The 15,991-nt window shown below is 48.7% G+C and overlaps 1 pseudogene; it reads right to left on the minus strand.

Annotated features, from left to right (window-relative positions):
- Positions 1 to 6,379: 6,379 nt before the first annotated feature.
- LOC132591670 (zinc finger protein 420-like) lies at positions 6,380 to 15,640 on the minus strand (annotated as a pseudogene).
- Positions 15,641 to 15,991: the final 351 nt, after the last annotated feature.

A 15,991-nucleotide genomic window follows, 5' to 3' on the forward strand; every position in this document is an offset into this window, starting at 1 on the left:
ATGCTTGTGAAACATGGACCACTTATAAACGCCATCTCCAACTCCTCAAAAGACTCCATCAATGGTGTACCCGAAAATTTTTACACATCACTTGGGAAGATAGGTGAACTAATATCAGTGTACTGGAAGAAGTAAAGATCACCGGGGGGGGGGGGTGTTCACTGGTGCTGGAAGGGGGGTGTCTCTATCTAGTCCTCTCTCGCCCCCTTTAACCCTTCCATGGACTCCCTCTCTCCGTTTCCCCAGCCAAAAGAGAATTGGGGGCCTCAGCTCAACCCCCCAGCTCTGCTTGGGGATGGGGGTCCTCGGCTTCCCCTTCCCTCCAAGGCATCCAAGGGGGTGCAGGCATGGGCGTACCCAGGATCAAAACTAGGGGGGGGCAAGGGGAGGGGCCAAGGCACGGAAGGGGAGGGGCCACAAAGTGGGCGGGAACGGCGAACTCGCGCTCCGCCGGGCTGTGCCCCTCCCTAGCAGCAGGGCTGGTAGGCGGAGGCGGAGCCCAGCCCAGCGGAGCGTTCCCGCCCGCCGCGCCGCGCTCTCTGGTTCCCCGCCGCGCTTGGCCTTGCCAGAGGGCGCAACGGGGAGCTGGAGGGAGGGCGCAGTGCGGCGGGCGGGAACGGCGAACCCGCGCTCCGCCGGGCTGTGCCCCTCCCTAGCAGCAGGGCTGGTAGGCGGAGGCGGAGCCCAGCCCAGCGGAGCGTTCCCGCCCGCCGCGCTCTCTGGTTCCCCGCCGCGCTTGGCCTTGCCTGAGGGCGCGCCGGGGAGCTGGAGGGAGGGTGCGGCGCGGTGCGGCGGGAATGGCGAACTCGCGCTCCGCCGGGCTGTGCTCCGCCTCTGCCCACCAGCCCTGCTTCTAGAGTAGGGCAGCTGCCCTAACTTGCCGCATGGTGGGTACGCCCATGGGTGCAGGAAAGCTGAGCATCTCTCGGCCCCCCAGGAAAGAGAAAGGGGAGTTTGGCGATGCTGCTGACAAGGAGATCTTGCCAGGCAAACCCTGCAGGTGTTGGGTCCCCACTTCCCGCCTGGATCGCATGGATCCTGGCCCCTGTCGATGGGCACCAGGGAGGCCGCTTTCTTTAGGGGAGGGGGTCTCTTTGTCCTCCCCTCCCCCCTTATCCACCCCCCCCTCTTTTCCCTCTTTACCTCTTGGTCCTCTCTGCTCCTCCGCCTCCCTGGCTCCAGATTATTCCGCTTTGCTTATGCGCAATAGAAAGGGCTGGCAGGGGGGGTGGTGGTTCTTCACTGGCGCCCCTTCTTCCCTATTCCGAAACTTCCCTTCTGCCCCCCCGCTTCGGCCTGGAAACTTCCGGCACATTTACCGTAGCAGCGACACTTCTGGTTCCTTTTGGGATGCGCTTGCCCGTAGAGCTACGAAAGTAGAGCAGCCTCTCCTTGTGTTGGGATGGGAAGAGGACGGGACGGCGCTGTCTTTGGCCTCCTGCTCTTGGGGCTCCGTGGGGACATGGGATGGGGGGGTGAAAAGCAAGGAAGGCCCCCCTAACTTCCTTCGTAGGATCAGGAGAGTTGGGGAGGGGCTGATCCAGGGGGTGCAGGGCAGCTGAGCATCTCTCGCCCCCCCCCCGGAAAGAGAAAGGGGAGTTTGCAAACCCTGCAGGTGTTGGGTCCCCACTTCCCACCTGGATCGCATGGATCCAGACCCCTGTCGATGGGCACCAGGGAGGGCGCTTTCTTGGGGGGGGTCTCTTTGTCCTTCCCTCCCCCTCTTATCCACCCCCCCTCTATTTTTCCTCTCTCCGTCTTTACCTCTTGGTCCTCTCTGGTCCTCCGCCTCCCTGGCTCCGGATTATTCCGCTTTCCTTGTGTGCTCCTTCCTATTCCGAATCTACATTTTGGCGGCACATTTAGCAGCGACACTTCCGGTTCCTTTTGGGATGCGCTTGTCCTAGAGCTACATCTTCAGAGCAGCCCCTCCCTGTGTCCGGATGGGAATCGGACGGGACAGCGCTGCCTTTGGCCTCCTGCTCTTGGGGCTCCGTCTTCCCCCCCCCCAAGATGCCTCTCCTCCCCACAGCAGAGGGTCGAGATGGCTGCGGGAGGGGCATCATATCTGGGGGTGATCTGGGTTTGGGGGCAGAGAAGGACGTGCATTTCCTCCCCCCTCAATCTACTGAACAGGGCGGTTGGGAGGGGAGAGGTTTGGGGGGGGGTGAAAAGCAAGGAACCCCCCACTTCCTCCTTAGGATCAGGAGAGTGGGGGAGGGGCTGATCCAGGAAAGCCAAGGGGGGATCACTCCCCCCTGAGACAGAAGGGGCGCTTCCTTTCCTCTCCCCCCTCGCCCTTCTCTCCCTCCGGAGTCGAGCAGAGAGAGGGGTCTCTATCCAGGAAAAAGAGGGGAGGGGGCGAGGCTGTGCCATCAGGGAGGGGTCTCCTTCTGCCTGCCAAGCCCTGAATGGGAGGGGCTGATCCAGGGAAGCCAAGGGGGGAGGGGTCCCTCCATTGCAAGGTCTTTTGTGAAGCCCAGAGTGGGACCCAGCCTCTGGGGGTGGGAAGAGACATGGGGCTGCCTGAGACAGAAGGGGCGCTTCCTTTCCTCCCCCCCCCTCACCCTTCTCACCCCTCGCAGGGGTGTTGCAAAGGGGACCCCGTCAGCCCTTGGGGAAATGGGGCTGCTCATAGGAGCCAAATCCTAGGGGCAGAGGGATCTGTTTCCCCCCCCCTATAAAATATTAGAGGGGCTCTCCCCCAAAGGTAAAGGGGATTTGTGTGCACGCTTGTCGTGCTACGTGATGGATTAGGTGGGGTGGGGCCTACCTGCCCCCCCCAATATTTTATTCACATTGCCCCCTGTGACGAATTTGAAGCTGTTCTGCTATATTTTTCTTTCGCAACCGACCTATCGAAGGGTTAACCCAGACTCCTGGTTAACTGACAGCAGCATTCCATGGGAGGCGTGGCCTGCCTGGGGTTTAAATGGAAAGGGGAACCGTTATGTCAGTTGGAGAGGGATTTGGTGTGGGAGTTGGGAGGTTGTGAGAAGGGTAGATTAGAGTAGATGAGGTATTTGTGAGGTTATCTGATATTTGCTTATTAGGAACAATACCAATGAAACTAAGTTTGTACTAATAAAACCCGAAAGCAACCATCAAGAAAGAATACAATGAATGTGCATAGTGGAAGTGTTCTACGAACCATCGTGATATTTTTTCCAGCAAAGGTATCCTGATACTCATTTGGTGGGAATGCTCTTTTTAAAAGACAAAACAGCCTTCAGGACTAGAAGGGTTAGTTTGTGTCTGAGAGTGCACCAGGAGGAGGGGACAAGAAGGAGGCAGGTTCTGGGTTGTGACAAAGATGCCTCAGGAAGGAGGAAAGCTTTTCAGTAGGGGGGTTTCTAGTGGAGTGAAGCCCTTGTCTGTGTACACAAGGAACTGTCTCACTTATAGCCCTGGGTTCAATAAGGTACCTGGCCACGAACGTGCTGGAAATACTACTCTCAAATTATTCTAAATCCCCAAGAGTTATAGGGGTGCTTTGTAAGACTAAAGGGAAGCGTGGGAGGTTTTTATTTTACCTCATAAACCCTTGTTAGTACTTCTTTTAATTTGAGAGGTTTCTGCTGCTCCAGAGAAGCGGACACGGAGCAATGGATTCAAGCTACAAGAAAGAAGATTCCACCTCAACATTAGGGAGAACTTCCTGACAGTAAGAGCTGTTCGGCAGTGGAATTTGCTGCCAAGGAGTGTAGTGGAGTCTCCTTCTTTGGAGGTCTTTAAGCAGAGGCTTGACAGCCATCTGTCAGGAATGCTTTGATGGTGTTTCCTGCTTGGCAGGGGGTTGGACTGGATGGCCCTTGTGGTCTCTTCCAACTCTATCCTATATAATAAAATGCAAGTGTATCTGCGTCCAGTCCCTGTGTCCCCGTGTCCGCGCTACTGCGCATGTGCCCCACGGACACAGGGATTGGACGCAGAGACTGGACACAGAGACACTTCTGAGAGGGGAGCTTGGCGCCCGCTCAGCCCGGCAGGGAGACGAGCCAGGCTGAGGTGGTGAGGCGGGCACGAGGACTGCCCCCCCAGCCGGCCGCTCCCCTTCAATCCCCTCACAGCTGGAGCGGCCGCCTCGAGCTCCGGGCTCCTTCCTCCTCCAGCAGCAGGAGCGCGACCCCTCTGGGTGGGACAATGGCGGGACCCCCTCCTCCTACCTCCCGGCAGCACCAGCCGCCCCTCGTGGCTCCTCACGGGCGCGCCTCGCCCTCACGCGGGATCGATCCCCTGCCTCTCAGAAACGCCCCTTGCTAGGAAAGCTCCCTCAGTTTCCCTCAGGAAGCTGCCCCGATTGCCCCCCGGGGTATGCTGGAGTAGCACAATGGGCGCCCAGTGCTTCCGGGCCCAGGCAAACCCCTTACCAGCGGGAGGAGCAGGCCCCAAAGGGCGGCCCCCATCCTCCTTCCTCGACTCCTTGCCGCCGCTGGATACAGGTCTTCTTCCCTCGCAACACCTTCCGGCCCTTCTCCCCTGCGCCTCTCTTTCTCTTAACTCACAAACCGACCCAAACGAAATCATGCCCCGGTTTCTCTCGCCGCCGAGCTCCTCCGCTTCTCCTTTCATTTCGCCCACCCGTCTTGAAGCAGCGAGTCCCAACAGGTCGCCCTTTTCTGGGTGGGATTTCGCTGCGGGGAGAGGCGGCCCACGCGGAGCGCCTGAGGGGAAATGTCTCCAAGGTCTCTCTTGGGCAGCCCTCGAGACCTTTGAGCACCACGGGGAAAAGAGACCCCGGGGGTTGGGGGCTGTTGGGTAGGGAAATGGGGTGAGTTTGAGCGGCCGACAGTTCTGAGCATATTCAGAATTCCTCGCGGGGTTCCTGCGCCTGCCGAGACACACGCTCTAGCACCCGTTACTTTAACGGGCTTCAAGATACTAGTGATTCTATAATTCTATAACCGGTAAAGGCGAAAGGCAGAGGCCGACCGTCACCCACCCCCACCCACCCAGAGGTGTAGCAAACTCGGGTAGTACCCGGTGCATTTTTTTTTGTAACCCCCCCCCCCACTGATTTATTTATTGTTACAGAGCATACCCCAAAGTTGTTGTCGAGCTTTTTAAAGGGAAGGTTGCAGAGTGTTTTTGAGCTTTTGGGGGGGGGCAGGGAACATCACAGTTGATCAGTTTTTTTCAGGGTGGGTTGCAGCTCAGAACCGATCCGCCCACTGGGGATGCGAGCGCGAATTACCTTTCTCTGGCAGATCAGCCTGTTTAATGCAATTCAGCCCTGGAAGAATGCTAGCCAGGCACCCTTGCTCACTTGCGGATGTTTCGCAGTTTGCTTTGCAAGAAGCAGAGCCCAGCTTGTTCAAACAGCCATGTTTACAAAGCGGTCAGTGCAAGATTAATGCCGAAACACAAACCCCACAGCAGCCATCATTGGGGGGAACTGGGATAAAATTAGGGGAAAAAACTATGCATTCTAATATTTGGAAGGAAACTGGAGTGAAGGAATCTTCCCCACTCCCCTCCCCCCCAAAAAAAAATTGACAAAAGGCTCAAGAAAGTGGAGTTTAGGTTTAGGCTGAGTGCACACCACATATTTAAAGCACCTAGAAAAAGCAGCACCCAGGAAGCTGTTGTTTGTTAAGGATGCCGGTAATTATAGCTCTTTCGGAGTAAGCTATAGTTTCCAGAATTCTTGGAGTGTGTGTGCTTTAAAGTATGATATGTATACCGCCTTAGATAGCTTTAATAGGGAATATAACAATTTTATAGAGGAATCATAGAATCCTAGAGTTGGAAGAGACCACAAGGACCATCCAGTCCAACCCCCTGCCAAGCAGGAAACACCATCAAAGCATTCCTGACAGATGGCTGTCACGCCTCCACTTAAGGTCGTTGGGGGTGTTGTGGGTATCTTTGAAAAAGTCTTCTGTTGATCTTCTGTTTCAGATCTAAAATGGCTGATCCTCTTGTTGCTTCTCCCACTTTCTGGACAATGAAATTGTCTGCAAGGCCAGTGAGGAATCTGTTCAACCTTATGCTCTTGGCTGAGTTTGACATCCAACAAATATCAGGATAGTTGAAATCCCCCATTACTACTATCTCATTTCCTTTAGAATGCTTGGTCATCTGTTCCAGGAAGGCATCATCTGTGTCCTCAGTTTGGCTTGGGGATCTATAGTAAATTCCCACAATGAGATCACTGTTATTTTTCTCTCCCTTAATTTTGACCCAGATACTCTCAACTTGGCTTTGAAGTTTTAAATTGGAAACAGTGGGGGGGGGGTTAAGAGGAGGAGGGGAGGGAAAGGAAAGGGGAAAGAGTGATGAGATATGAAGCTGGAATAATGATGTAGGGAATTGTAATTTTTTTTGTTATTTTCATTATTATTTTGTGGTTATTGTGGTTATTGGTGTTAATGTGGAAATAGAATTGTATTGATTATATAAATTGCAATAAAAATTTCAGATTCAAAAGAAGAAAATTTTAAAAATTTCAAAAAAAAATTTATTTATACCTCCCCCTCCCCAGTCAAAACTGGGCTCAGGGCGGCTGACACCGACAAAACCACAACAAAATGTAACAATTAGTTAAAATACAAGTTAAAAAAAACAATTTAAATTTTAAAATGCAGCCTCATTAATGCAAGTTGAAGGAGTTGTTCAGCTCTTTCTCTCCCCCTTGCAAGAGTCTCCAGAAGGTAAATGACACCACAGGGTGGGGTTTGGGAGAGGCGTCCTTCCTGGAGCCAAGCCTTGAGCAGGAGCATCATAGAGGCCAACAGACAAGGCCCAGCTTGCTCTGCAATCTCATACTTTATCCTGGATCTCAGGTGGTGGGATCCAAATTTGGGGGGAGTCAATTAATGCAGCAACACAAAAGGCTGAGTTTGGCAGAGGGGCAGAGCAGGAGTGCCGTCAGGGCAAGACTTGGGGGAAGAAGGCCAGGGCCCCAGTCAGCAGAAGGAGCAGGAGGCCCCTCAAGGCTGCAGGGCTGACTCTCCACATCTGGAAGCAGCTGAAGTAACACATGCTACCAGTACGGAGGGTAAGAGTCAGAATCTGCATTGCCAAGAGACCCCAAGTGGGATGAGAAGGGGCCCCTGAGCAGTGATCCTTCAGTACGGCAACTTTCCTCAAATCTGGGATAAGTCTGGTCTGATGCAAGAGAACAGGGGCCTCCACAGCAGGTGGGCTGATTCACAAAAGTCAGAAGTTGGAGACTTCCCTCTTTCTCTTCCCCCCAAATAAGAAGAAAGTCCTCCGGAGATACTGGGAGGGCAAAGCCCCCCAAGCCGACACAGAACAGACTGGCGTTTGGGATCCCAAGAAGCCGCGGCAGGGTAAGACCCACCCAGGAAGCTGAAGGTCTTGGCGGGAAGAAGTAGATATCAGGGGTATGGAGGGAAGTGTGTGGGGGGGGGAGTAGGTCTGTTGTCTGTTTTGCAGGGAGGGCTAGATAGCCCTTGGGGGGCCCTTCCAATTCAGCCGGTCTGAAGTTTGAGGAAGGGGCCGAATCTGAATATTTGGGGGTGGGGATACATCACACCCCCAATCTCCACAATTCCATGGCCACCTGGTTCGTTCTTTGGCATTTGTTGCAATCCCTGCCTTGCAGGGGGTTGGACTAGATGTCCCTTGGCGATCCCTTCTGACGCTGCGATTCTGTGATTTCCTCAAGAAGGTGGACCCATTTCCTGTTGTACATTCCCAAAACTATCTATCGTTCCCTGATAATTTGACCTCCACCCCTATGATAATGCCTTCCTCATCCTTGAATGTTTGTTTGGGATTGAATTTGGGATTAATATACAAATCCACTCCCCTTTTCTTGGTTTTGTCCAAGGTCATGAAATCTTGGCCCGTTTTATTTGAAACTATTCTGTTTCCTGCAAATTTATAATGTCCAATTTATTTTAAGCAAGGTGTGTGTGCTTTTTGGTTTCTTTTGGTTTTATTCTTAAGTCCATTTATGTTCCACAAGAGCACTTTCAGATCCATCCCAATGTCTTCTTCTTTTGTCCCTTTACTCCTCTCCCTCTCCCTCTCTTCTTCTACTTCCGCTCCTTGCGTATCCTCTAATTCTCCAAAGTCTTTGTTATCTTTTCTCTTAAAATATCACATCTTCATTGTTTCCACACATCTTTGTTTTTTACCATTATAAAAAAATGAGATCCCTTCTGGATATTCCCCATGAAATGGGACTTTTTCTTTTTTAGTGCTTCTGTCAATAATCAATACTTAGTCCTTTTTTTCAATAGTCTTAGAGGGATTTCCCTTAGAACAGTAATTTTAACCCTAACCCAAACCAATGGATTCTAGTAACAAGAAAGGAGATTCCTCCTAAAGATCAGGAAGAACTTTCTGATAGTAAGAGCTGACAGTGAAAAGGAACTCCCTCAGAAGAAGTTGGATGACCATCTGTCATGGATGCTTTAAATGAGAGTTCTGGATAGGGTTGGACTACATACTCAATCTACAATTCTATTATTCACCCTGCTGTGAGTTCTTAAATTGACTTTTTTACAAGTGAAATTTTATCCACATTCCATGCACTGATATGTTTTCAACCCTGTATGAATTATTTTGGGGGCCATGAGAGTAGCACTCTGACTGAACCTTTTCCCACATTCCAAACACTAAGAGGTATTCTATCTTGTATGAATTCTTTGATGGGAAGTCAGATACTGGCTGTGACTAAAGCTCTTTCCACATTCCAAGCACTGATAAGGTTTCTCCCCTGTATGAATTCTTTCATGAAAAGTGAGATCAGCACTCAGACAAAAGCTCTTCCCACATTCCAAGCACTGTTAGGGTTTCTCCCCTGTATGACTTCTTTGATGGGTCTTGAGATTGTGGCTGAGACTGAAGCTCTTCCCACATTCCAAGCACTGTTAGGGTTTCTCCCCTGTATGACTTCTTTGATGGGAAGTCAGATGGTGGCTGCGACTAAAGCTCTTTCCACATTCGAAGCAATGATAAGGTTTCTTCCCTGTATGAATTCTTTCATGATAAGTGAGAGATGAGCTGCAACTGAAGCTCTTTCCACATTTGAAGCACTGATAGGGTTTCTCCCCTGTATGAATTCTTTGATGGGAAGTCAGATGGTGGCTGCGACTAAAGCTCTTTCCACATTCGAAGCAATGATAAGGTTTCTTCCCTGTATGAATTCTTTCATGATAAGTGAGAGATGAGCTGCAACTGAAACTCTTTCCACATTCAAAGCATTCATAGGGTTTCTCCCCTGTATGAATTCTTTGATGAGAGGTGAGACTGTGCTTTAAACTGAAGCTCTTTCCACATTCCAAGCACCGATATGGTTTCTGACCTGTATGTGTTCTTTGATGGGAAGTGAGATCACCCCTCTGACGAAAGCTCTTTCCACATTCCAAACATTGATAGGGTTTCTCCCCTGTATGAATTCTTTGATGGGAAGTGAGAATACTCTTCTGAATGAAGCTTTTTCCGCATTCCAAGCACTGAAAGGGTTTATCCCCTGTATGTGTTATTTGATGGGAAGTGAGATGATCCTTCCGATTGAAGCTCTTTCCACAATGCAGGCACTGATACGGTTTCTCCCCTGTATGAATTCTTTGATGGGAAGTGAGTCTCTGCCTGTGACTGAAGCTCTTTCCACATTCCAAGCACTGATAGGGTTTCTCCCCTGTATGAATTCTTTGATGGGAAGAGAGCTCAGTCCCCTCACGGAAGCTCTTCCCACATTCGAAGCACTGATAGGGTTTCTCCCCTGTATGAATTCTTTGATGAGAGGTGAGACTGTGCTTTAAACTGAAGCTCTTTCCACATTCCAAGCACCGATATGGTTTCTGACCTGTATGTGTTCTTTGATGGGAAGTGAGATCACCCCTCTGACGAAAGCTCTTTCCACATTCCAAACATTGATAGGGTTTCTCCCCTGTATGAATTCTTTGATGGGAAGTGAGAATACTCTTCTGAATGAAGCTTTTTCCGCATTCCAAGCACTGAAAGGGTTTATCCCCTGTATGTGTTATTTGATGGGAAGTGAGATGATCCTTCCGATTGAAGCTCTTTCCACAATGCAGGCACTGATACGGTTTCTCCCCTGTATGAATTCTTTGATGGGAAGTGAGTCTCTGCCTGTGACTGAAGCTCTTTCCACATTCCAAGCACTGATAGGGTTTCTCCCCTGTATGAATCCTTTGATGGGAAGAGAGCTCAGTCCCCTCACGGAAGCTCTTCCCACATTCCAAGCACTGATAGGGTTTCTCCCCTGTATGAATTCTTTGATGGGACTTGAGATTTGAGGTTTGACTAAAGCTCTTTCCACATTCTAAGCACTGATAGGGTTTCTCCCCTGTATGAATTCTTTCATGACAATTGAGATCAGCACTCAGATAAAAGCTCTTCCCACATTCCAAGCACAGATAGGGTTTCTCCCTCCAGATCAGCGGCACAGCCATGGGCACCCGCATGGCCCCACAGTATGCCAACATCTTCATGGCAGATTTAGAACAACGTTTCCTTAACTCCTACCCACTCAAACCTCTCCTGTACCTGCGATACATTGACGATATTTTTATTATCTGGACACATGGACAACAGACCCTGGAAACCTTCCACCAGACATTCAATGACTTTCACCCCACCATCAACCTAACAATGAACCAATCTATGCAAAAAATACATTTTTTGGACACTACTATAAAAATACAGGATGGACGTATAGACACCACCTTATACAGAAAACCAACTGACCGACAAACATATCTACATGCTTCTAGCTACCATCCCAAACATACCAAACAATCCATCGTATACAGCCAGGCCTTACGTTACAACCGCATCTGTTCCAACTCTACAGACAGAGAATCTCACCTAAGAGATCTACAGCAAACCTTTTTAGAACTAAAATATCCACCTGATGAAGTTAAACAACAGATCAACAGAGCCAGACAGATACCTAGAGAGAACCTGCTGCAAGACAGACCCAAAAAAGAAAATAACAGAACACCACTAGTCATCACATACAGCTCCCAAGCTAAAACAGTACAACGCATCATCAGAGATCTACAGCCTCTCCTGGACAATGACCGCTCCCTTTCTCAAGCTCTGGGAGGAAGACCTTTCATTGCCTACAGACAGCCACCCAATCTTAAACAACTCCTCACCCACAATAATACAACCACCAGACTTAACATGGACACTGGTACCAGAGCCTGCAATAAACCCAGATGCCAACTTTGCTGCCACATACACCCAGACAACACCATTACTGGCCCCAACAACATCCAACATACCATCTCAGGACTATTTAATTGCTCATCCTCTAACATTGTGTATGCCATCAAATGCCAACAGTGCCCTTCAGCTCTCTATATTGGACAAACAGGCCAAACCCTACGCCAAAGGATAAATGGACATAAATCTGACATCAGGAACCAGAAGACAGAAAAACCAGTAGGAGAACACTTCAATCTCCCAGGACATTCTATACAAGATCTCAAAGTAGCTGTCTTACTACAAAAGAATTTCAGAAATAGACTGGAAAGAGAAGTTGCTGAATTGCAACTTATCACCAAGCTCAAAACCATGGAGGGACCTGGTTTGAACAGAGATATCGGGTTCTTATCTCATTATACATGATAAGCGATCTTCAGCCATCTCAACCCTTGCTTTTTCATGCAAAACCATTTGCAGTCCTTTGCGGTCATCAACAGCTATCAGTCAGTCAATCACCCATTTCCACCACCCTTCTGAGTGATCCCCCCTCCCCATCCCCACCCCTCCCCACCCCTTCTCTACATAAGTGCCTGGAAACTTCCATTTCACTGTATCTGAAGAAGTGTGCATGCACACGAAAGCTCATACCAAAATAAAAACTTAGTTGGTCTTTAAGGTGCTACTGAAGGAATTTTTTTATTCCCCTGTATGAATTCTTTGATGGCTCTTGAAATTTGAGCTTTGACTAAAGCTCTTTCCACATTCCAAGCACTGATAGGGTTTCTCCCCTGTATGAATTCTTTGATGGGAAGTGAGACTGTGGCTGTGACTAAAGCTCTTTCCACATTCAATGCACTGATATGGTTTCTCCCCTGTATGAATTCTTTGATGGCTAGTGAGATTCTGATGGTGATTGAAGTTCTTCCCACATTCTCTGCACTGATACAGTTTCTCTCCGCTGTTAGTTCTTGCATGTGAAGAGATTCTATCCATCTGAACAAAGCTCTTTCCTTGATGTGAGGTGGAGTCGTAGCTCTGACGGATGTTCTCTCCACACTCTGAATATTTATATGACTTCTCTGCTATGTGGATTCTGTTGTGGTCCCCCTTGTTCTTCCCTTCCAATTCATCACCATCTGCAATGAAGAGAGAAGCTAATTAGAACCTCAGGAAGAAATGGAGCTCCAGATTATTAACAAAGTTAATGAATGCTTGTGATAGAGGAAGAACTGAAGAATGTTAGATGTGAGGCCTTACTATACTTCCCACTGCTTCCCCCCCCCCAGTACCCTGTTTCTCATATTTTAAGACATACTCATAAAATAAGCCATAGCAGGATTTTTAAGCATTCAAGGAATATAAGCCATACCCCGAAAATAAGACATAGTGATAGGCGCAGCAGCAATGCCGGCCGCGTCAGGAGGAGGTAGAAAAAAATAAGACATCCCTTGAAAATAAGCCATAGTGGGGGTTTTTAAGGAAAAAATAAATATAAGACGTGTCTTATAATATGAGAAACACGGGTATTAACTGATGTATTGCTTGGCTTTCATCTGGAATGGATTTTGTTTGGCTCAATCCTGGAATTCACTCCATCCCTAAGGTCAGTCATCTCTTTAGTCAACCAAATAAGCCTGGTCATTGTTTGAAAAGGCATGACTAGACAAAAAACAATCACAGCAGAAACAGTTGATGTCCCTCCATTCAGGGTTCATGGTGGGGATGTTAGAATCCCAGATTCTGTTGGTCTCCATCCAAATAGTGGAGGTTCATCACATAGAGGTATGTATGGAATTTAAAAAATGGATATTATCATCCAACTTCCACGCCTCGTCGGCGAAACAAACAGCAACGTCTTCACGAGCACATTTCCCAAGAGCCGTTGCCTCAATCTGGTTGGACTAAATTTTAATTCATACGCAAATCACTTTTTTCACATTAAACCTGTTCCCTCCCATGTTCAGGAGAAGACCAACTCTGTAGAGGACAAATGACTATGACTCACACTTAATCTAAGCACAACGGCCACAAGAGCTCCTGACTAGGCATTCAGCTATGCGATGTTGAATGTTCTTTGCTCTCTGCTGTTTCCTTGTTTTTTTGTTTTAGTTTAAAGCAATTCATGAACTTAGAACTCATAACTGACCAGTAATGATGAATCATGTTATAGATATTCCTGCAAATTTATTCTGTTAGTTTTGAGATATACAAATGACACGAGAAGACTCGGTCTACATATTTATATCATTTAGTGATCCAATGTTCCTTGTTTTTAAAAGCAAATAAAAAGCTATTCCAAAAAGAAAAGAAAAAGGCAACACACAGTGGCGCCAACTACGTTCAAACTGCAAAGCAGGATCAGGTTACTTTAAATAGTCATGGCTTCTAGTAAGTTGTCTGACTTTGGTAGGGCATTCAGATCACGGTACTGGTTGTAGACATTTTGAGCTGCAGTGGCCAGGGAGCTGTGATGTATTCCTAGCTCAGATAGCCTGCAGATGACAAAAGGTGCTTCCCTTCTCCATCTCCATCCGCCTGCCTGCCTCCCCCCATCCCCAAACTGAGCAAGCCCCAATACCTCTCTGGCTCCATCCCTCCATGTCCCCATCTCCACTCCCCTGGAACTCACCAGATCTCTCGGAGGTCCCTGGGAGGGAACGCTTGGAGGTTGTGAGGAGGGATGCAGGAGACAACCTGACCAGGTCAACCGTCCATCTTCCCCCTTCCATCTTCGCTAGCTTTCCAGGATCCGTCTCTTTCATCCTTCCTAAGGAGTCGAGGAGCCCAAACAATTTGCAGGGTCCTGGGAGAGAGGAAGAAGCAAAGGGAGCCTCAGAGGCCCTGCAGGAATTCTCCTGCCCTAGATATTCCCCTGTCCCTGGAGAAGCACAAATGGGGCAGCCCCTTCCCAGCTACAAATCCACTGAATGGTAGCATTGTCTAGCCCACATTTTTCCAGCTTCTTTACAAGAATATCATGGGGCACCTTGTCAAAGGCCTTGCTGAAATCAAGATAGGCTATATCCACAGCATTCCCTTCATCTACCAGGCTTGTAATTATGTCAAAAATGAGATCAGATTAGTCTAATATGACCTATTTTTCAGAAACCCATGCTGACTTAGTCACAGCATTCCTTCCTAGGTGCTCACAGACCATTTGCTTAATGATCTGCTCTAGAATCTTTCCCAGTATTGATGTCAGGCTGACTGGGCGGTAACATCTTTATCAATGACTTGGATGATGGGCTTGAGGGCATCCTGATCAAGTTTGCAGATGATACCAAATTGGGAGGGGTGGCTAATACCCCAGAGGACAGGATCACACTTCAAAATGACCTTAACAGATCAGACAACTGGGCCAAAGCAAACAAGATGAATTTGAACAGGGAGAAAGTACTACACTTGGGCAAAAAAAATGAAAGGCACAAATACAGGATGGGAGACACCTGGCTTGAGAGCAGTACATGTGAAAAGGATCTAGGAGTCTTGGTAGACCACAAACTTGACATGAGTCAACAGTGTGATGCAGCAGCTCAAAAAGCCAATGCAATTCTGGGCTGCTTCAATAGGAGTATAGCATCTAGATCAAGGGAAGTAATAGTACCACTGTATTCTGCTCTTGTCAGACCTCGCCTGGAGTACTGTGTTCAGTTCTGGGCACCACAGTTCAAGAAGGATACTGACAAGCTGGAACATGTCCAGAAGAGGGCAACCAAAATGGTCAAAGGCCTGGAAACGATGCCTTATGAGGAACGGCTTAGAGAGCTGGGTATGTTTAGCCTGGAGAAGAGAAGGTTAAGGGGTGATATGATAACCATGTTCAAATATATAAAAGGATGTCATATAGAGGAGGGAGAAAGATTGTTTTCTGCTGCTCTAGAGAAGCGGACACGGAGCAATGCATTCAAACTACAAGAAAGAAGATTCCACCTAAACATTAGGAAGAACTTCCTGACAGTAAGAGCTGTTTGGCAGTGGAATTTGCTATCAAGGAGTGTGGTGGAGTCTCCTTCTTTGGAGGTCTTTAAGCGGAGGCTTGACAAGCATATGTCAAGAATGCTTTGATGATGTTTCCTGCTTGGCAGGGGGTTGGACTGGATGGCCCTTGTGGTCTCTTCCAACTCTAGGATTCTACGATTATAGGATTACAGATCCAGCCTCTTCTAAACTATATATAGATATGTTGGGGGCCCCATCCACAGTTTCCACAGCAAAATCCCTGCTTTATCTCATTTCTGTCCAGAGAGCTTTCCCTCTTCCACCCTCCCTCCCTTGCTCCATCCATGTCCCCATCTCCACTCCCCTGGGACTCACCAGATCTCTCGGAGGTCCCTGGGAGGGAACGCTCAGAGGTTGTGGGGAGGGATGCAGGAGACAACCTCACCAGGTCGACCGTCCATCTTCCCCCTTCCATCTTCGCTAACTTTGCAGGATCCGTCTCTTTCATCCTTCCTGAGGAGTCGAGGAGCCAAAACAAGCTGCAGGGTCCTGGGAGAGAGGAAGAAGCAAAGGGAGCCTCAGAGGCAGGGCCGTATTAAGCATATCCGGCGCCATGGTGCAAAGATCCCTCTGGCGCCCCCCCCCTCCCATAGTTGTCAACCTTTTTAAGGGGGGGAACCCCAAGGTTCCCTAGAGTTGTTGAATTTTTTAGGGAGCTGACACCACGATTACACATTATCTCTGCTTGGGAAAAAAAAACAGGAAACTTTTTAATTTGTGATTTTTTGACATTTTCCCCCCCATCTATCCTCAACTCCTATCTGTGCAAATATTTCTGATTGTACATATTCAAAAACAGTTGTTCCATTTTTCCATATTCCATTTAGATTTTTCTTTC

Source organism: Zootoca vivipara, chromosome 2 (assembly GCF_963506605.1).
Source record: "Zootoca vivipara chromosome 2, rZooViv1.1, whole genome shotgun sequence".
Lineage (NCBI taxonomy): Eukaryota > Metazoa > Chordata > Lepidosauria > Squamata > Lacertidae > Zootoca > Zootoca vivipara.